The 22,310-nt window shown below is 38.9% G+C and overlaps 2 non-coding genes and 1 pseudogene across 2 annotated transcripts; 1 reads left to right on the forward strand and 2 right to left on the reverse strand.

The window, feature by feature from the left end:
• LOC118334800 overlaps window positions 1–22,310 on the forward strand; it is a 344,242-nt pseudogene that overhangs the window by 252,556 nt on the left and 69,376 nt on the right.
• On the reverse strand, window positions 19,412–19,494 carry trnal-caa. Its single transcript has one exon. It is a non-coding gene; the product is annotated as a tRNA-Leu (tRNA).
• On the reverse strand, window positions 22,217–22,299 carry trnal-caa. The gene has a single exon. It is a non-coding gene; the product is annotated as a tRNA-Leu (tRNA).

The following is a 22,310-nucleotide window of genomic DNA, read 5'->3' on the forward strand; positions in this document are numbered from 1 at the left end:
TCACAGTTAATCTCTGTCACCATGTCTATTTCAGTCAAAGGCTGCTGGTGAAGAATTCACATCATCTGTCTAAAAGTAAACGAGATCTGGTACTTTCCTCAGTGTCATTTGTTAAGTTGAAGGTCTCTCCTCTTAGCTGTTGAACAGAAACACAAGAGTGGTAACTTTTGTCTTTTCTTACTATCCTCTAAGGCTCCAGAGCAGCTGAGAAATGAGCGGCGAGTTTCGTTATGTACAACAAGCTCTCTTAGTTTTAACAAACAAAATAAACCCACAAAATGTCAACAAAGGAAATATTCTAACTCCTATTTACCTTGTTTAACGGAAAAATACAACGTTACACGTTCTGAAGTTTGTTTTACCGAGCTGTAATTCTTTGTATGTATGTATATTTAGCCTACTTTTTGTTCATATGGACATTTGCTGGATGAAGACTTTGTAGGCTGAAACACTGCATCATCAAGTTTTTGGGAGCTTGCAAAATTTATTCATTCAGATTTCTTCTCATTTTTCTTTGTATGCTGCACTTTTCCTGTATCTGTACAGCATCCACCTGCTTTCCCACTGACTTTCCCTAATCATATCTCAGCAGTTTTAGTTGCCTAAACCAAAGCAAACCTTTTTTTACCAAATCAATGAAGGTTAAATAAATTAATAATTTTGTACATTGTCATGGTTTTTAAGGCGCTTTTAATGTCACCCTGCCAATATTGTGGGGAAATAACAATTATCTAATACTGTTTTTCTGCTTACACTCCATTGAGCTTCCTGTGACACAATAATTCTTAGATTTACGTAAATGTATGCGTAATGCGTAAATCCTCAGATGAAGTTTTGTAATCATGCATTTCAGCAAACAGGAAGCTAGCCTGGAAGACAGAGACACTTACATTCAGCTGCTGGAAATATTCCCATTACTTTGATTTTAACAACCAAAACTGGATTTTAAGTGTGGACAGTAGGCTACAAGCAACAAATAACTAATAAAGCTTGTGGTTTATATGTGGTGGATGAAATATTTGACTCTTCGACTTCCAGACAGATCCATGGGAAATACCAGTCACAGTCTATCTTGCAAATTATTCTTTCCTATGACTCTAAATAATAGAAGTTGTGCTTTTAATGTAGCCTGTAAGTTTTATGGATTCAGAGGCTGCAGAAGTTAGTCTTAGTTGAGTTTACCAGGCGATTAACCTGACATTCACTCACAGGCACCAAGCAAAGTCTGAATTTTGGGAAGAAAGGATGTGTAAAGGCAGTGTAACTAATTACTGTTGGGCAAAAAGTAATGAGTAAAGTAATAACATTACTATAAAATAGTTAGTAATTAGTAACAAGCTCAACACTGAAGATAAAAATCACCAAAAAGTGATTGCAAGGTGTCTACTCTCTCGTGATTACAGAGGAATTAATAAGTTCATTGTGTGTCTAAGTTTTTATTCAGCAGTGGGAGAGCCAGTTCCTGCAGGTTCAACTTCCAAAGGGAGGATTGTTATAATTAGAGTAGATAGCAGCATGGGAGAGATGGAAAGAGATTAAAAGGGCAATTCATCAGGCATTCAGCCCAGAGTCAGAAACAAACGGACGATCAATTTTCTGTTCATCGTCCAAATTTTGCAGAAGTACAGTATCTGCCGTTAGTATAAAGCAGGTTAATGAGCATAATCTCTACAGAGGAAAGGTTTCTGAAGTTTCATTCTCCATCTGTTCATCAGAAACAGTATAATACCCAGCATGCTCTGCTTCCAGTGGCTGCTGCCCCATGAATGTAATGTTACTCTCTCTCTCTCTCTCTCACACTCATCACTCACACGACACACACACACACATACCTTCTAACACTACAATATGAGAGACACACATTTACACACTCACATAAGTGGTGGTTGTCTTTTTGTGTCTGTTCTTGTATGTTACTTTGGCTCATTGAAGCAGTCTTAACATTCTCTAAACTGTAAGTTAGCAAAAATCACAACTGCATGTCTGCAAAAGGTAATAACTCACCCAGAAGATTTCATTCATGCTTCAAAACTATGGAGTTAGAACAGTGACATTTTGGCATAATAACTAAAATTTGGCATTATAAACGAAACCTGAACTATATAAATAAACAGTGGCATTGAAAAAAGTTCCACTGAAAAACAGACTTTTTTGTATTCTGAGTGGTTTTTCAGGGACATAAGTGCTACATTGAACCGATGTAGATACGTAATTAACAAGTCGTATTTTCAGTCTTTTCCAGGTAACAGCAATGCAGACAGTGTGGTTCAGTACAAGCTGCAGCAGCCGGCCTTCGCTCGCTTCCTCCGCCTCATTCCTCTGGACTGGAACCCCAGTGGGAGGATCGGACTCCGACTGGAAACCTATGGATGTCCTTATAGTAAGTCTTATCATCTTCATAGGACTGACTGGAATTTGTCGTCAAACTGAAAAAAAATAAAACTCTAGATGCTGGTGGCACTGGTTTTATCTAAATGATCCAAATGTTTGTTTATGGCCCTCCTGGGAAATTTAGTTTGCGTAGAGAACTTAAAATGCAAGTCAAATAACTACAAGTGAGTAATCAGAAAGAGAATCAGCATCTCAGCAATGAATATATAACACCTTTCATTTGGTTCAAAAGAAAATAAACATTACATTATCACACCAGTTTCATTTTCTGTGATTACCCATGGATACAAAGCGCGCTGGCAGCCTTTTCTTCCATATATCACAATTACTTACACTCTCACCCTTGTTATTAACGGTGAAAACAACATGTGTCGCTTAAAACTTATTGTGTTAACAGCTTCCTTTGTTCCTCTTTAATTTCTCAGATCACAGCGTATTGACAGTATCGGCCCTGGCATCAACACAGTGAACTAAATAAACATCACATTGTGTTTTTCATATTTTCTCTTTTTTCCTCCCCCATTCTTTGTTTTTTAAATACACAATAAATATAAAATTTTTCTTATTAGTAATACAAAAATCACACTTTTCTCTTTTTGGGCAGATGAATTAATTGTGCTTTCAAAAAATAACAAACATGAACCTGTTACTGTTGTTTCTTGCTTTAAAAACACATAGTTTTATTGTCTCAGCATTGTTTATATTTCCTCTTAAGAGGTTAGAATGAGCATGATACATTACACATACACATACATTATATCTGCAGTGAATATGACTCCATCTTCTTCCTCTTCATGACTCAGTTGAAGAGACAGTTGTTGTTGCTGTAATATTATTGTCCTGTCAGCATTAATTCCCTGCTGTGTCTTTGCACTGATTTCTGCCCCAATGGTTGTTTGTTCACCATATTGTCCCTCACAAAACAAACAACATACTCATGAATATCAAAAGAAACTGCACACATTTACATATATGCTCAAATACGGTCATCAAACAGTAAACCATTATGTGCAAATATGATTTCCATATGGACTGTCTGTCTCTGGTGTTCGGTCCACAGCTGTTTGTGTTTGTGTTGTTTTCTCCTTTTATCTGATCGGCTGCAGTCTGGAAGCTTTGAAAATAGAAGTACTTTCTTTTGTTTGTTTTGAATGTGTATTCATGTGAAACAAGAAATATACCGAAGGGTGACACTCAGTTAGTTTACTTGTCCCCAATACAAATAAACAGGTTTCAAAATGTTTCTTCTATCGTGTACCACCATCTTAGATCTTAAATATCAAGTGATAGTCCTTTTTCAGCTTTTTCCCAGTGCAAATTTAAATGTACATATCATACTGTAAATAACTTAAGTATCTCACTCCACAGTCATTCTAACTCTGTAAGGCACAGTAATGCTTTGAGCTAAATGCTAATGTCAGCATGCTCACTATAATAATGCTAAAATGCTGATTTTAAGATCGTGCTCACCATCTTAGTTTTACATGTCCACATGCTAATGTTTATGCTAATTAGCACTGAACACTATGTTCAGCTGAGGCTGATGGGAATGTCATTAGTTTTGCAGGTATGTCATTAACAAATGTGTTGCACAAATTCTCATTTTCATCTGATGACAGAACAATCAGGGAAGTTATTGGAAAACTGAAAAAGGGGAGACGCTCTTAAAAAAATACTTGGCAGGTGAATGGATCAACCATCAGAGTGAAGAGATCACAAATGTCATTACATGATGTGACTTGAATTTCATGGCAATCCAGGTTGTATAGACATTTCACTCCAAAGAACAAATGTCACTGTCATGGTGGTGCAAGAGGAAGAATCAGGGGATCACCAAAGTCTGTTGACTTCATCCTCTGGGATCCATGAGTGTCTGTAGGGAATTTCATGGCGATTGATCCGAGAGCTGTTGATATTCAGTCTGTACCAAAGTAGTGGACTGACCAACATTGCCATGACACTAGAATGGCTCAAATTACGATTGTTGGAGTAGAAATTCTATCAGTGTACATTGTTTCACATGATGAAGCTCATTAAGCCAAAAACAATCCTGGAGCTGCACGAAAAGTGTCTTGTTGCCTGTTGAGGGTTTTTAGTTGAGTCGTTCTGTGATTTGTCACACACGTAGCATCAACACATCAACACCTGCAACCCAGTACTTGAAACCTCTAAATACTCTATATTTAGAGGTCCAGACCCGGGTATAAAGAGGAAACATAACACTCAAACCTCCCAGCATTAACTCATTATTTTAGTTCACCAAGTGGAAAAATGATTTATGATAAAAAACATTTGGTGTCCCTTAAAAATGTGTTTACTGTCTCCTCTGGAAGAAGATGGATTATGAGAAACATTTAAAAGATGGATTTTGATAAATGGCCTGTAGTGGTTTGGAAATATTTTCAAGTTATTTAAGGACACAGCAGATACATTTGTGTAATATGTTTATATGACAGCTGGAAGAGGAAACTCTTGGTTTTCCTGGTGCTAAACTAATGTAGCATGCACAGCAGAATCCTCCTCGGAAAAACAAATGCAATATACTGAAGGGAGCTAAAATATGGTTGTTAGTAGCAAACCATATTAGTCTGTCATTAAGGCAACAGAACATTTCATGTGTCAATGTGTCTTGGCAGTTATCATTATAATTATATTTCAGACAAAGAAAACTGTAAGAGAACATCAGGGCTTCCCCAACATTCACAGTGTTCACACTTAATCAATTAAAACTATAAAAACTGTAAAAATATAAAGTCGGTGATACAAAAGGAACACCTCAGACATCTCGCCACTGATTCTGACAGCCAGTATTTTTTTCTTATAGAGCTACAGATTCAATGATAGTATGAGGACGCGAATGTAGGTCATGAATAATATTTTAATGTATAATTTGTGCAGTTTTTGTGCCAAATTTAAGTTTTATGGTCAGTGAACATGGGTGGAAATAACGCTTTTATTCTGACAGATTTCCACCAGAAGTCTTATTGTTGTTCCTGGAAGTAACATATTTCTCTGGAGGAAGCAGACATTTTGCAAGAGAACACAATACTGTGTCTTTTTTCACTTCCCTTCCAAAATATTGCCCTCCACGTCCTTTGTCTGGTCCCTTAGAAAACTGAGGTTCAGTCACTTGTGGGTTTGATAGTTTAATAATCTACATTTTTATATTAACAATGACACATAACTGCTTGTTTGTCTCATCAGTGCTGGAGATCATTTCAGCATCTTTCAGCTCATTACTCACATTTTCCGGCACACAACATGTCATTTACTATCAAGTCTCAACGCTCTCATTGGCCTCATTTCAGAGAAAAACTCACAGTTCCCTCAGAAGTTGGTGGAGACCAAAACAGAGCTAAAAGGACGGTGAATACTTGACACACATTCATCATGTGGCCAAAAACATGACTCCAAATGAATTATAATGTTAACTCAGTATCTGCTGGATGTGTAATTAGGCAACTGTTTGCTAACAGGTGCGCCACATCAACTTTATAAGGTGATAGTATGTCAACGTTAGGTCTACAGCTTGTTTCTACTGCCCTCAAGTGGTTAATGCAGATTTTAATTAAGATCATCACAAGACTACAAGGGCATTATACACAGAATTAAAACCAGTGAGAGGTTAAGAACTTGTCAGTTGCTGGACTGAACAATAAGTTAATGAACGTCCAATTAATGTACCTTCCAGATGACGTTTCCCTGACCTGTGACACAGTGCAGGGCAGAAAAATACCATCACTGTAAGTTATGAGCCATAAACCAGCACCAAGCTATTCTTGGGACACATAAAATGGAAATTATAATCAGATGAAACATAATATTCTAGGATAATATGTAATCTATGACTTATTTAGAATGCATTGTATATAGATATATATATAGAGTGGTAGAGTTGTTTTCAGCTTTACACACTGAGGATGACTCTGTGCTTTGGAGCTTCATTCTGCTGCTCTGTAATCAGCAGGAAATACACTGTACAATCCAATAAGAGCATTACTGCAAACAAAGTGGTTGTGCGATTGTGTGTGAGTCTTGGCGTTGGGAAGTCAAACGCTTGCCAAGTTCATTAAAAAACATTCAGTCAGAGAAATTAGGTATACGGCTGCTGCTCTTTTTAAACAATTCAGTATTCGCAGTCCATTCTTTACAGAGTACACACTCAGCACACACTGTTTACTCCACCTCACTGTGCCTCACCTTACTTCACTTCACCTCACCTCAACCCAGCTCAAATCCCCATTATTGATGAAAAGTGATAAACAGAATATAGATTCAGTCCTCACTGTCTGCCGCACCCTCTGCTGCAACCCCAATATCACAGCAACAGGCAGCCTTTCTGTCCAGATGTAGGTGATTGTGTAAGGGACATTATTTAAGGACCTTGAACGTTATAACCTCCATCATATTTGAGAAAAACACTCTCACAGCAGACTCTCACTCTGACACACGTTTATCTGTTGTTGACTTGAATGCTCTGAATACTACAGTTTGTTCCTCCACACTGAAAGACAATGTAAAAATAACACAGATTGTGGTCAAATGGTCAAGGGGAATATGATCATTGTTACCCTGTTGATTTTAGTTAAGGCTCTGTTTTGGATGTTTCACTGTTATTGGATTATAAAGTCTGGACTCTTCTGTCTCTGTTTTGTCTTTCAGGCTCTGATGTTGTGAGTTTGGACGGCAGCAGCAGTCTGGAGTACAGGTTGGGTCCCGGGCCGAGGTGGTCGTCCAGAGATGTCGTCTCTCTGAAATTTAAAACCCTGAGGAATTCTGGGACACTGCTGCACGCGGAGGGAGAGGGAGGACTCGGCCTGAGTCTGGAGTTAGAGAGAGGAAAGCTGCTACTGCTGCTGCTCAGACAAGGTACAACACACCAGATACTGTACATACTCACATCCACTGACAGAAACTGAGAGGTACTGGCATCCTCTCATACGTACTAATACAGTATAGTAGAGAAAAAGTCAAAATGGGGCACCTCAGAAGCTCATCTGGTAAAGCTTGCATGCCATGTACCAAGTCTGAGTCCCTACCACAGTGGCACACGTTTAGTGCCAAATAAAAGACATGAAAACATTAAAATACTAGCTTTGTTTGACAGAAGATAAGTTAATTGTAAATAAAACCCTCTTTTTTATTCTGATGAAAGATAATTCACTTTTTATTAAGATAAAAAGTAAAGCGTACAATAAAGAGACACAGCAACAGGCTCTCCAAATATGCCAACATTATAAGCAAACTAATAAGAATAGGAAAAACATTTGTAATGCATAACATGAAAAAACATAAAAACATTTTAAAAATATATTTAGAATTAGTGCTTGTCAAAGACTTAATAATAATGAATATTTTCCCAAGATGATTTTTTCACACTGGTTTAAGTTATTTGAAGACTACAAAGTATTGATTCCTTTATCAAAATGGATAATCAAGGGATACATATGCCAGATTTGTTTCATATTATTAGGCAATCAGAGCAATATATCTATATAGATAAAATCTTCAAAAATGTGTGTCTCATAACATACGAAATACACCAAGAACATGTTGATGGACGTATTGGAAGACAAAGTACTTCAGAGTACTCGTGAAAAATAAAAAAATCATTAAAAACAGAAGTTTCTCTCTGCTCTCTGGAAAGGAACATGACATTTCCATCTGCACCACCCAGCAGGTATTTAGTCCTCACTGATCTATCTGAATCTATCTGAATCTGAAAAAAACCTCCATCTGAAACCACTTGACGGACACGTTTTGTTCTTTATAGTTGTACTGGAACAGAACATCTTTATGAAGTAGAGGAAAATATAAACTCTAAAATAACTTTAGATTGGTTGTGGTTGGGTGAGATGGACGACACGCACGCTGCCGCCTGATTGGTTTAAATCTTGTCTCATGCTCTGCTGCTGCATCTCTGTGTTGTTACAGCCATGATGGATGGTCCCATTCACCGTAGCATGTGTTAGGGCCGGAGTGTGTGTTTGTGTGTGTGTGTGTGTGTGTGAACAAGCAGGGTTAAACCAGAGGTTGTCAGGCTGCCATGCTGAATCATCACCATATGGTTCACCTCTCATCAGGAACCCCATCTGGCTGCTGAAATATTCCTATCCATCCATCCATCCCTCTATCTTTGTGCCCTCTTTCTAGTTCACATCTCCCAAAAGTTTTCGCCACATCCCCTCCTCTTTCTTTTCATCTTTTATCCTTCTGTCCACCTCTCTGGTATATACAGTATGTCTCACAGATTACCCTCACCTTCCTCTACCCATTCCTCCTTCCTTCATCAATTCTTCTTTTTATCCATCTGTCTCTTCTCCTCCATCTCCTCTCACAGAATGTAAACGTGAAATTACTGCACATTTCAAGACTGGATGATAGCACATCCACATTTTCACTATGTACCTTTAAACACAGAGTGCACGTAAAAAACTGTATCACCTTTATAAAAAACCCAGACATGTCATAAGCATCTGTATCAACGAGTGGATCACCTTAAAAAACTGTCTCCTTCTGCAGACAGATCTTTCACCTGAAGAAAAACAGTTGCACTGCAACACTTAACTCACCTGTGATTTAGATGAGGACTGTTCCCCTTTAAACAGATTAAAAAATAAATAGACTGCAGCTCAGTGAGAGAAAATTAAAGCCATTGAAATGATAGAAGAGACACTGAATGGCGTTCTGCTCTGACGGGCCAACACTCACAACAACAAACAGCCTCTTCTTCCTTCTCCTTCCTAAGTTTTTTCTTCTGATATCCTATTTATGCCCCCCCCCTCTACTTTACTCTCTTTGCTTCTGTTTTCCTGCTTTTCTGTTGTAATTGCTGTTGTTTGTAGGGATGCACAGCATGGATCTTTTATCAGCTGATATTGATAAACAGTGGCAGACTCAGGCTGTTTGAGGGCCAAGGGCAAAAACTTAAAAAGGGCACCGACACGCAAAAAGTTGTGATGCATTTATGGTGAAACAGCTTAGTCAAGGTTAGGATCAGCACCCTGGAGGGGACTTTAACATGTTTTCTCCACTGGAAGGCCACCATAGAGGACACTTTATCCTTTATCTACCCCAGTGGCATCCAAGAGGGAACTTTTGCTGAATTTAGACCATTAATATAATTATCAATATATTTTGTGCATCCCTAGTTGTTTGTCTTGATTTGTCTCCAAAGATCTCCCATTGCCTTTATTTTTTTGGCCTTTTATTGGCTTTATTGGATAATTTGCCTTTTTTAGTTGTGCACTCTTTTTTTTCATCTGCTCTCTTTTTATCTCTGTGTCCCTGACACCCACACACACACCCTTTTGATAGTCCTCACTAACCATCTTTTCTGTTTTCCTTCATTATGTGTCTCTACCTCTTCTGCATTTGCCGACAAAACTCTTTGCCTATTTTTCCTTTTACTTCAAGCCTTTTTTTTTAGATTAGTGTCCTTCAACGTTCAGTCTCATATTTTCTTATTTTATCCCTCCGTCGCTTCCTCTTTCTGCAATACTTTTTTAGGTTACAGATTGTGTAATTTAGGTCATCTGCTGTGCGCATTGACCCAGAGCTCATGCATGGTCCGCTCTGTTCTGTTAACACATCCAGGTCTGACCCCCCTGGAGCAGATGCATTTCGCTTTATGAGGCAACTCTGAGTTACAGCCCTGCACAGAAACCACATCTCTGTCTAGAATAACAAAGGAAAACCAAACAATAATAGTTAGAAATTTGCTTTCAGTTCAGTTTGTCATTTCATGTACAGCCATGTGATTGGAAGTAAATTACACTACAACAGTGTTTCTCATTTGTACACCATAACTTTTAAAGTGGCATGCTTATGTTAGGGTTACATCTAGTAGTGGTTTTAAACATTGCGCTATTGGTGAATGAAAGGTTGGCGTGTAGATTTGTTGAAGATATCACAGAAGGCAAGACAAATAGGCACATCTACTCAGAACATAATGCATCTTTGTGTTACTGAAGTCCATTTTGAACATGAATGCCTCAATAGCTTCAATGCTTAAAGAAAACTGTTTGCTGATTGATTACTTACATTCCACGTGGTGAATCAATGTTGACATAGCCACTAAGTATCACACATTTCACAAGCCGCAATCACCTGTTTTGGTGCACGGCAGGATGATAATCAGTGGACACTGTGTTGGTCGATAAACTAAGAGATCCTGCAACACATATGAAATCACCCCACACAATAAAAGCACAATTATAGTACTTTGAAGTACCAGTTTCAAATACTGATTTAAAAATTGCTGAGTTAAAGCTTCCAGAGAAACCAGATACTTGGCGGCAGATGCAGGTTATGACTTATAGGGGAGGAATAAGCAGGTTGTGTAATGAACACTATATATGTATGACACAGAAGAAGATACTGTAACTACTGTGAGTGGGACTGCCATCGCTCTGTCATCCTCTTTGTACAGTTTAGCTTATGGTGCAGAATTGACTCTACATTTAAACAATATAGGAAAGTGGATGATGGTATCTTAAAAACTGTGCCACTTCATCTTCCTTACATAGTGGAACAAAACATCTGAGGCAGCAAAAATCCTTCAAACCAACTCCTGACTCTGTTGTGGATCATCACAGAGTGTCTGATTATGTGACAGACATTGTGCTTTATGAGAGTGTATTGCTGAAATAATTATACCAGCCTGTTTTCTGATAAGAGCTGTGAGTCTTTCTTAATCAGATTTGGAGCAGCCATAATAGAATAGCTTACAAGATACGATGAGGTGATACTGGCTCTGGGACACGTGTAGACATGTAGAATGATAAAGTAATACAGAGTTCAACATGTTGAGACAAGCACATCCAGTCTGATCCCCCCTGACATGAGGGAACGATGCTGCAGTCAGTAGCAGTGCACACTGGTATTTAGACTTTATCCAAAGCATTTTCTAAATGCTTGCTTGTACCAGAGTTATTGTATTTGTTCAATAGCATTGGTTTTTATTTTGTTTTCAATTCAATTTAGTTTTTAAATGGCTTTTCTGGTTTTAATGCATCTTGATCATCTCTATTTGATTAGCCTACTAGTCATGTAGACATCCCAGTCTCAGTAAACAAATGCACCAATCCCTCATCATGCTTGTTGTGCTGATAAATTTGACCAACTCAACTTTATTTTTATTTTAGTTTAATTAGTTTTATGCACAATATCACTTCAGTTAGTTTTAATCTTTTTCTCAAGACAACTTTTTATTTCAACTTAAGTGTTTTTTCACACCTGGTTTTAGTTTTTAGTTTAGTTTTACCTCTTGTATACTTGACCTGTACAACCAAACCAATACAACCATAGCCTGTGTCTGTGGACGACTACAGCTCCACCAGCAGTTTAGTGTCTTCGTCATGGGCACATGAGCTATAAGTCGAATTGAATCCAATTTTTATTCATAAATAAAACAGTTTGTGGTCACGATAAAGAAAGCTAATATCACAAAGAGGTGACTGATAGTGTTTAGGACTTGAGACGGATGTCATTTTGGAGTTTCTCATCCGGGAAAAAAACCTGCCTCTTATTCACGAAATGTCAAACGTTTTTGAGACCCAGTTCTTTAATGTACTGTATTTAAAATAAGCCATACAGCTGCAGAATCATTCTTCATTTTAAATCCGTAGCACCTAGTTTAATTAGTTGTTCACAAGTATAGAGGGGTTTTTCGAGAGGCACCAAGTCACGTCATTATCACCAAAGTTCCCATAGTTTGCTGATTAGTCCTCACATCGTCTGGCACTTTGAGGCTGGAGTTAAGTTATCTGTGACTTTAATTGGCTCATTTGGTCACAAAAGAATTTTTGAACAGCATTATTACATTTTTGGCCTCTGTCTGAAGCATCAGAAATAATTTACATTCTAATAAGACAGATAGCTAATTAGAGCACATAAATGTCTAGTGAAGTGGTTGTATTTGACAATTTAAATGAAACGAATAATACTGCTTTTTACAAGTGTTTGTCACGATAGGGACATCTCAATCAAAATCAAATTTGAGCTGTTGAAAAAGCTAATTAGACTGAATTGATCTGAATAATATGCATGTAAAATTATAGAAGTAAGTTTTCAAAGCTAAAAATTGCAGTATTTAAGTTTTTTGGAGCTGAAAAATACAAAGTAGACTGACCGTTAAATATATACATATATGTTTCTGGAAGATGTATTGTAATATCTTTGATGACATGAAGCAGTGTCTTGTAATCCCATGTGGAATGGACCAAATGTTTGGCCATGGCATGAGAATGAAATTAACTAACTCACTCATTTATTTACTATATCTAACGAAGGTCAGTGATGACGAAAAGGTCTGATAATCTTCTCCCACTCTAATGCTACTAGACTGAAAGACACAATAGAAAAGGAAACAGATGAAGAGAAGGTGAAGATGGTTCTATATCAGTATCAGTAGAGTGATTATCTGTTTATTTGCCCTCTGATCCCTCATACTAAATCCTGTTTTCTCTTTCCAGTCATTCACATAGTAATCAAATCACCCATCCAATGCAACACTCCATCATACGGTCGTCGTCCTCTCTTCTCTACCTCCTACAACATAATAATTGTTCCATTAATCAATGCCATTAAATACGTCTTATTGGTTTTAAGTCTTGCCATCGTTCCTCTCATATTGATTTCAGTGTCTCTTTTCCTCTCGTCCAGACTATAATCAAATAATTCATCACAGTAACTGTGTTGACAGGTTGAGGTCCACATCCTAACGTTGTCTTTCTGGATGAAGTTGTTTTTTTCTCATCCGAGCTGCAGTCAAATATATCGTGTCACAAAATACGCTGAAATATCAAAACTACATTTGTCCATCATCTTCCAAACTGTCTCTGTTTCTCTCTTTGAAGTTGGACTTGTATCTCCCTAAAGAATATCTAATACATTTTTAATGGCCAACTGTATTCAACTTTTTTTTACAGTTCCTTCTCTCAGCAGAAATACAAAGTTTCTCTTCCAGTACTTTGGGGGAATGGATCCACTTATTTAGAGCGGTTGGTGCTCATCTATCATTAATGATGTCTCGCTTTGTTTCCTCTGCAGTTTCTCAAGTTAGGCATTATCACATATTTGGCTTCAGCTCTCAGCACAAGTATGCAGATATCCTGTAGTCCCTAATGAGCTTAGAGAGGGTGACCTCAGTGTGTTCCTCTCTGTGGGGTACTGAGAAAAGTGAAATATCTCGACACAGTATGGTGGCTGGCGTGTTCTAGCTGTCATAGGACGTTCATTACCTCGACAGCAGGTCAGATTGCCAGAAAGACGCAGACTTACGGGTCAGATAATGAGAAGACAACAAACTAACGGGTCACATAACAAACGACAGACTGTCAGGTCGAATAACTAAAGATAGAAAAGGAGAAAACAGATAAGCAGATTACCTAACTCTAAATTAAATAGATTACCTGCTGGTATGCCTAATAGAAACAAACCTTCATATTAAATAACCAGACTTAATAACACTGAATAAAACAACTTGAGGGAAACCATTGAAGTTACATTTTATCTTGTCTAAGGTTTTCTTATTATTTAATGTGGAGTTCAGACTTTGCAAATTAAACAGTGGTGATGTGTTGATTAAAAGACTGTCTCTGTAATTTCTATTTCTTACTATGTGATTAGTCTTTAATAACGGCCTATTTGTCTGCGTTATCCTCCCTCGCCTCCCCTTCCCTCCTTGACATCCCTCCATTCACTTGATTTTGTTCATCCACTGACGCCTATAACTTCTCTTCATCTTCTCTATCACCTCCTTCTCCCTCCTCACCCTCTCTTCCCCCCCTTCTTCGTCTTATTTTCCCACCCTTCTTTTCCTCCTCCTCTATCTGTTCTGTTCCAGGTTCATCCTCTGAACTTCGGCGTCTCGCTTCTCTTGGCAGCCTGTTAGATGATCAGCATTGGCATTATATAGCGGTGGAGCGGCGCAGCTCTCACCTCAACCTCACGGTGGACAAGCACACAGAGAGGGTTCAAATCCCTGCAGAGTTCAGCCACTGGGACATCGAGCAGGTGGGAGTGATACAGAAACACATAAACATACTGTAATTACACATGCATATGCATTTACACAGCAAATATACATCATTTTTGCCATAATGTGTGTGTTTTTATCCACATACAGCTGACTGTAGGGGCAGCCCAGAGTCTCGGTTCTCAAAAACCAGCCATCTCCAGGAGGAACTTCCACGGCTGCCTGGAAAACCTGCTGTACAACGACCTCAACCTGATAGAACTAGCTAAAGACAAAGACCACCAGGTTACAGTAGTGGTAAGTACATTTTACAATGAACATCTGGTTACTTACCAATGGTTGTAAGTAGCTAAACACACTACCCTGCCAGCACCATACAGCACACAGACAATATAAGCAACTAGCTAGTGAAGAGAATGTAACATCTAGCTGCTGAAGAGCCAGATATTTCCCATCATAAGTTGGTGGAGACCAAACCATTCATAACAAGTCAATATTAGACTTAGATTATTTAGTTGACCAAATTATGATTCTAAATTAATGCTGTAAATGTGTTTTATAAAAGGATAGTATGTCAGGGTTGTGTATCTGTTGGAGTTATAGTTATTCTGCCTCCTAATGGCCAAAAATATATATGTATGCATTGTATAATGCAGCTTTAACTGGACTGAAAGCAAAAAAAGTGCAGTGAGCTTTCTAAATAATTTATTGCATTTTATCTTACATTCTGGATATACTGTAGTACTCATAGTTCACAGCCATACCCACTTCTAGTCCAATAATGGAGTGAAACCCTGTAGACAGCTAACACTTTATTCACTGCAAAACATATCTGAAGGTCCATTTGCATTAGGTTTCATTTGTCCAATTCACTTCTTACTTTCAGGCTTTACCCTTTCTTCTGTCCTCCATAGAAATGCTCTTGTTTAAACTTTCCTTTGTGGTGAAACGTGTTATTCTTACTTGCCAATGTTTTGTTTTCACTTTGTTTATATACTTGTTAGGAGTGAATATGTCAGAGCCTAAATGGTAAATATCATAGCTGTACATACTCATCGTCTTCAGATAAATAACAGTATTGATCAGTTCAAAGGAAAGCAATTAGCTCAAAAGGGTAAAACATGGGAGATACTAGCCCACATATCTTTTGTGGTACCACACAGAATTGTTTTTTTATTCCTCCAGTGTGATGATGACAGATCACGTAAATCATCTGGGGAAAAGCAAAAAGCTTTGATGTTCTCGCTCCTCAAGCTCTCTGTGCTCTGAGCTTTTATATCTGAGAGAGAATACAGCATCAATAGCTGGAGCTCCGCCACCTAAAAATTAAATCTGCAGGCTAAATTTGGCCCACCACAAACTTCTTTTTGGCCCGCCAAAAGCTGCTAAAACATTCTGCTTGGTGTTATTTGCGAACTGCTCATTACAAGATGTGCTAACAAACACCATGAGGACACAATATTCCACTGAAGCTTCTCCAGCGCTAATCCATCCTTCACAAACAACTACAGGTATATTAGGGTTGTGTATGTCTACATGCAGGTATGTTGACATCCTTAGAGCACTACAGGGAAATCATTTGGATGCTGTTGCTGCTGCTAATGAACTGCTAGGTGGTTAATGAAGCCGATGAGGTCTTAACGAGGACAGTGAGTGATGAAAGGACAGAGGAGAGTAGACTGGTTAGACTTTCAGTAACACTTCCGTGTCTTTTCCATTTGGAACTTTTAGTTGTTTCTACAATGACAATGAGTGGACCAAACTCAGTGGAGGGTGACTCTGAATCATTTCTAATAAAAGTGTTCTCATTACAGTAAAGGAATAGAGAAAGAGAGAGAGAGAGAGATTGACATGCATGGCTGAAGATCTAATAGAGGCTGTTTTACAAGAGTTCTGTAGCTCTCGTGGTAATAGAGTATTAACAAAGTTATAGTCCATTTTAATATAGAGACCACTTTTGGGCATTCTTAAAGGCATGATAACAAAATGAAGCAGAGCCGTCAATGGTGTGTGTGAAGGGGATTTTGGGTGTGAATGTGTGTTCGTGAATGGCTTTTTGGGGATTTTATAGCTCACTTTCTACTTTATATTTTGCAGCGGTGCTGCATCCTCCACAATGTACTTCCATATATCACTTTAACAGCTCTACAAAGGGCTTTTAGATGTCATCTGTGTTTCCGGAGCATTATAAAGATAGCAGACTGATATTCCCAGCAGAGAGCCAGGACTGTAATGTATTACTGCTGCTGCCTTTGCAATGGACCTGGTGTCATTACCACTACTCAAAACAACGGACCGCAACGGAAATGTCTATATAGTACTGTTCACATACATTCCCACCCCCCTCCACACCTCTAATCTGTGTGACATTGGTATTTTCAGTTTGCATTCATGGCTTGTGACAGAGGTCACATCGACACGCCCTCTGCAACTGATTAATATTCATGTTTTATGTTGTTTTATCTCTCTAGTCGTCCATGCCATTCTACTCTCTCTACCGTCACACGTTCTTTCTGTCGTCCACCTCTTCTCTTCACTCTGCATGTCTTTATTTTCCAGGGCAATTACCTTTCCCTTCGTGCTGACGCCCCCAGTCTTCCCGTCCTGTGACGTTCCCACAGGCCCCCAGAGCTTCCTCCAAGCCTTGCCCGGGGCCACACGGCGTCCTCCTCCCCGGCGGGCCGTGCTTCGCCTGGGGTTTCCAGTTCAGGACGTGGAACAAGGCGCGGGCTCCTCAGGAAGGGGGTGTGGTCTGGCTGTACCTTAATGAGGCCAGACTCCGGCTACAGATCCATAAAGCTGGCAGGGCGCTGCTGGAACTCACTGCAGGTCAGTCCAACAGCCCATACAATTCATTTCTACCCTTTACCTCTTATTACCAATGCCTAAAAGGTAACTTAGCCTTTATAGCTAAACACCCTACCTAGCCCCTTCACCTCTAATCGAGTTTACCAAGGTTGAAAACCTTTTGTTATCCCATTTTTAAACTTCTACATAAATGAAATTGTATATCATATAATTGTGATTATTACTGAATTATTTCCTAGGCTCTGCTCTGAATGACGGTCAGTGGCATTCAGTGGAGCTGAACACCAGAAGAGGTCGTCTGACTGTCGCTGTTGATAAAGACGAAGGTGGCGTCGCTCATGCCAGCTCCTTCATCACCGTGGGAAGTCAACTCTTCTTTGGTGGTAAGAGTGAAATGTATAAAGTCTGTGGTGAAACTGTGGAAGGTTTTAATCACTGGGCTGTTACAGTTAACACTAAATATTACATTGGACATGCCTCAATAATATTTTGAATGAATATTCATTGGATATTCAAACTGAAGATGTAGGTAGAGCACGAATCAGTATTCCAGAGTAGTTTTGTTAAACATAATTAGTGTTCGAGTTCAACTACACTCTGCTTTAGGTTGTGGTTGTTGAGCTATATTTAAATGTTTAATTAATTTTCCTCATGTTAAGCATATTTACTTAAATGATTATATATGAATTATTCCATTCCTTTCATTTTATGTCTGGATTTAATCTCATCGCCCAGACTCAGACTGTCTCAGTTAATGCAACCCACCAGAATATTTATTTCAAATACATTTTCTGTCTTTTAAAGAAGCTACTACATATACCTATAAACATAAAACTTCAGTTGCAGTAAACACAGAAATCATCCAGACTGTCTCTCTGTTTCTGTTTCACTGTGGTTTTATATGAACTTGTCCTATTTGCCCTGAAAGATGTGTATTAATATTTGAAAGTTGTTGACATTTTTATATATTGTACAGTACAGTTGGTGTCGTCAATACTCACTCTCCAGTTGTGTGTGCACTGAGCCACCTTTAGCTTGAGGCTTTTTTGTAATGAAAGTTATAAGTCTGCTCTTTCTTTTCTCTTCTCCTCCTCTCATTTCTGTCTTTACCGTATCACTCCTTCCTTCCTTTATTTCTCCTCTTTTTTTGTTTTCTTTCCTCTCACCTTCCTCTCCTGTTTGTTTTCTCCCCTTCTCCTTCTGTTTCATTCTCCACGGGAGAATCTCATCTCTTTTGTCCTCCCTTTGAGCAGCAATAATGCAGTCCAGGCATGTTCTTTAAGTGCCTTAGGCTTTTTGTCACCCCACACATACACACTCACACACATCTAATTTTCCACATTAAACAGACTACAACTAAGAAAAAAACTACCCATACCCATAGATCATTTGCATTATTCCAGCAACTTGAAACACATCCACCACAAACCACAGCTCGACTCTCTGTAGAAGACATTTGAAACAATAATAATGTTCTTTAGTAAATCACAATAAGTTCTAACAGACATTGTACACTCTGCTGTCATGTCACTATTTTTTTTTCTTTCCTGTCCAGGTTGTCCATCTGAAGAAGACAGTCAGGAATGTTTGAATCCATTCAGCATCTTTCAGGGCTGCATGCGTCTCCTCAGTGTGGAGAACCAGCCAGTGGACCTAATCATGGTGCAGCAAAGACTGCTGGGAAATTACAGCCACCTGCTGATCGACATGTGTGGCATCATTGACAGGTCAGAACCACCAAAATACATCTCACTGGTCTACTATTGATCATTTCATCCTGTATAAGAAGGCCTGTGCAATTTCAATGTTTGGAGCCTTGATCCTTCAGGGATTGTGGCTGGGGGGAACCAGGGAGTGCTGACCACTGTACTAGGCACACATTGCTCTCTGTTCCAGACCTCATTTCTAGCATTACAGTAACTTGTGGCAGTATTTATCATCTCTTTACACCTAGTGATCAACACCGTTTTCCCAGAAGTGGGCTTTGAACTCTCAAGCCATCCTGGTTTCTTGTTTCCCTTACTATCAAAGCCAAAGACTCCTAGTCCTGCAGGTTCCTGGGCACATACTGATGCTTTCACCTTCTATAGTAGGAGTGGGTCTTTGCCCATTGGAACTATGTTACACACTCAGCCATTCTTGTACAGTTTGCTTCCCTAGTCAGTCTATGATGATTAAAGGGTTTCACGAAGAAACACATTATTCTTGTGTCTAAACTAAGCTAGGACTAAATACCAGGAGTGGGATTTGAACCCACGAGGACTTATGTCCATTGCATCTTGAGTGCAACGCCTTAACCACTCGGCCATCCTGGTTGTAGTCACATGTTGACACATAGAAAATACCTGGAGTGGGATCTGAACCGATCTGAAAGGATCTTCATTGCATCTGGAGTGTAACAATGTGATCTGTTCCAACCGTTTAAGAGCTTTGAAACACAGCATGTTGATTTGATAAGAATCCAAACGGCTCAACTAATCAATAACATGAAGGCTCAGTACAAAAGGTCAATCTGTTCAAAATTCTGATCACAAAAGAGCATGCACTGTAGGTTTTTAAACAGCTCGTTTGGTCATAACACTCATTAGTGCTGCACAAGAAGTGAAGTAATGTGCAATATAAACTCTTCATGTCATCTTAAATATCAGAGACTAAACTTTTGTAAAAATCCACCAACCCCAGATCTTCTTTTAGAGTTTATCTTTGTCATACCAGCAGTGTGATTAGAACCCACAAGGACAGGCATCCATTGCATCTTAAGCGAAACACCTCAACTACTCAGCCATCTCAGCTCAACTGCTGTTTAGCACATCATCCTTTGCTCCTGAAACAGTCAGATGTCCTGGTGCACTTCACTATGAGAATGATATGTCACTACCCATTCTGTCCATGTTAGAAATATGAGAACACATGATAGTATTGAATATTTGAAAATTGACACAAAATAAGAGTTCAGAGTTAAGAGCAAAGCTGCAGTTAAAATAAGCTTTTTGTAACTCCAGACCAACAGCTGGAGTCGTGTTCTGTCAGTCAGAGGTTTCTTGCCATTTTGTTATTTTTCCCTCTGAGCTGCCTCAATTGTTTTGTCGTCCAACTTTATTAGAGACACAACAATTGTGGAAGTGAAATGTAATTTTTTTTTTCTCCTTTGATTTTTTGCCAGAGTCATTTTTTTGTGAGGTAAGGCATGTAGTGTTGGATCCAGGAAAGTAACAAACAAACACGCACAAAAAATGAAAAGCAGGCACTCAAATCGGACATGGGGAGAAAAATGTGAATGTAAATGTGTTTTGAGTTCCCTTGACCTTCCAGGTCATTGCTTCACACGTTGTTTGGGAAACAGTAAATCCTGAGAAATGAAGAGTTTTCGTAGAATTTTAATTAGACTTTGGCGTGTAGGCATGGTTGTCAAAGAAGTGAAAGAGGATCCTTTGCACAAGGGGATATTCTGTTGGTCACGGATAAAATTAACTATCCACCAAGTTTGAGTACGTTTCCCATCGATAATCTGTGAATAAAATCATACAATTTGTGTGTTTTTGTTCAGCAATCAGTGAGGCCTGATTTCAACATAATTAACCTAATTTTTAATTTGTAGTATACAGGAAATTCATCCAATTCAGCACCCCACATCACTACTTTCAAAATCGGTGAATAAAGCAGCAACAGTTTTGCCTTCTTGCCTTTTCTTCAACAAGAAACACTTATCTCAGTACACCGTGAACCTAGTCCACTTGTTGCATAAAAGCCAATAAGGCAGCAGGACCTTACTGTACAAAAACACACATTTATTTTCACCTCCACATATAACAGAGAGCTGCAGAAAGACATGCAACACAAGAGAGGAGCAAGAGTTCATCATTGTTGTATGTCATTATTTCCATTTTCCATAGTCATCTCATCTCAGATCAAGAGAGAAGTCATGTGGAGAATAACCAATTGCCTGCTGTCTCAGTGTCACACTTAAAACACAGCGCAATTAAAGCAACAATTACTGTATAACATTTACAAACTCTCCTCTAGGCAACAACCAGCAGACACACACTCCCCCCTTCTCTCTATGTATATATATATATAGATATATATGCACATCAGCCATCCTCGCTAGAGAAGGAGAATCTGCTCCAGTGGCTTTAATTAAATATTCCTTCCTTTTATTACGTTATTATTCAGCAGAATTCAATTCCTAGACAGATCTGAATGCTCACTGTAACAGACCAAGAGGCAAATCATGGCTCCCTCTGTGCTTTCCCTCACTCTGTAACTCTGTAGATTATAGTCGGGCTCTATAGGATATGATACTGAAAGGAAAGTGGAGTTACAGACACAGCTTCCATAGGCTTCTCGTACCACAGAGCAGGGTGTTAACTCAGTGTTAGTGTGTCTGTGTGCAGACTTAATAGCAGTGCAACCCCATGCAATGAGTACATAGAAGCAGCCATGCATTTAATAGACTTGACCCATCCGTCTTGTAGCAGGGCTGGAACTGAATCAACACTCAGATCTAATTTACTTCAGTTCTGACCCGAGTTCACATTACAAGCAACATGATCAAACAGTCATTTGAAGTGCATCCATTTCCTGTAGAGGTGAACAACCTGGGAAATGAGGGTAACAACAACCTTCTATCAACCATTAAAAGCACTCCAGTTCTGTACCTGCTACCTCTGGAAAAATGTGTAAGCTCAAAAGTGATGAAATCAACACTATTAATCATGCAGGATGTTCTAAATGGCTCAAATAACACAGGGGACACCAACAACCTGTTTATGTTTGTTTTTAGCTCCTAGCATTTGCTACAGATGAAAACTCTGTCATCCAACTAAATAAATGACAGCATTTAATAAAGAAAATGCCAAACAGTAGAAATACATCATACACAGTCAATAACAGCTGCAGAACACATCAACATAGTCAGACGTCTTAACTTCACAGTGACTCAGGATATAGCAACAAGCTGCAGTCATTAAGGATCAGAGGAGCTGTACTCTACTCTGTAACATTGCAGCATTAATATCCACACAGGCATGTTCTTAATACCAGGAGTGGGATTTGAACCCACGAGGACTTATGTCCATTGCATCTTGAGTGCAACGCCTTAACCACTCGGCCATCCTGGTGACATTACTGT

Source organism: Morone saxatilis, unplaced genomic scaffold (genome assembly GCF_004916995.1).
Source record: "Morone saxatilis isolate NCDOM2014 unplaced genomic scaffold, NCSU_SB_2.0 Contig23, whole genome shotgun sequence".
Taxonomy (NCBI): domain Eukaryota; kingdom Metazoa; phylum Chordata; class Actinopteri; family Moronidae; genus Morone; species Morone saxatilis.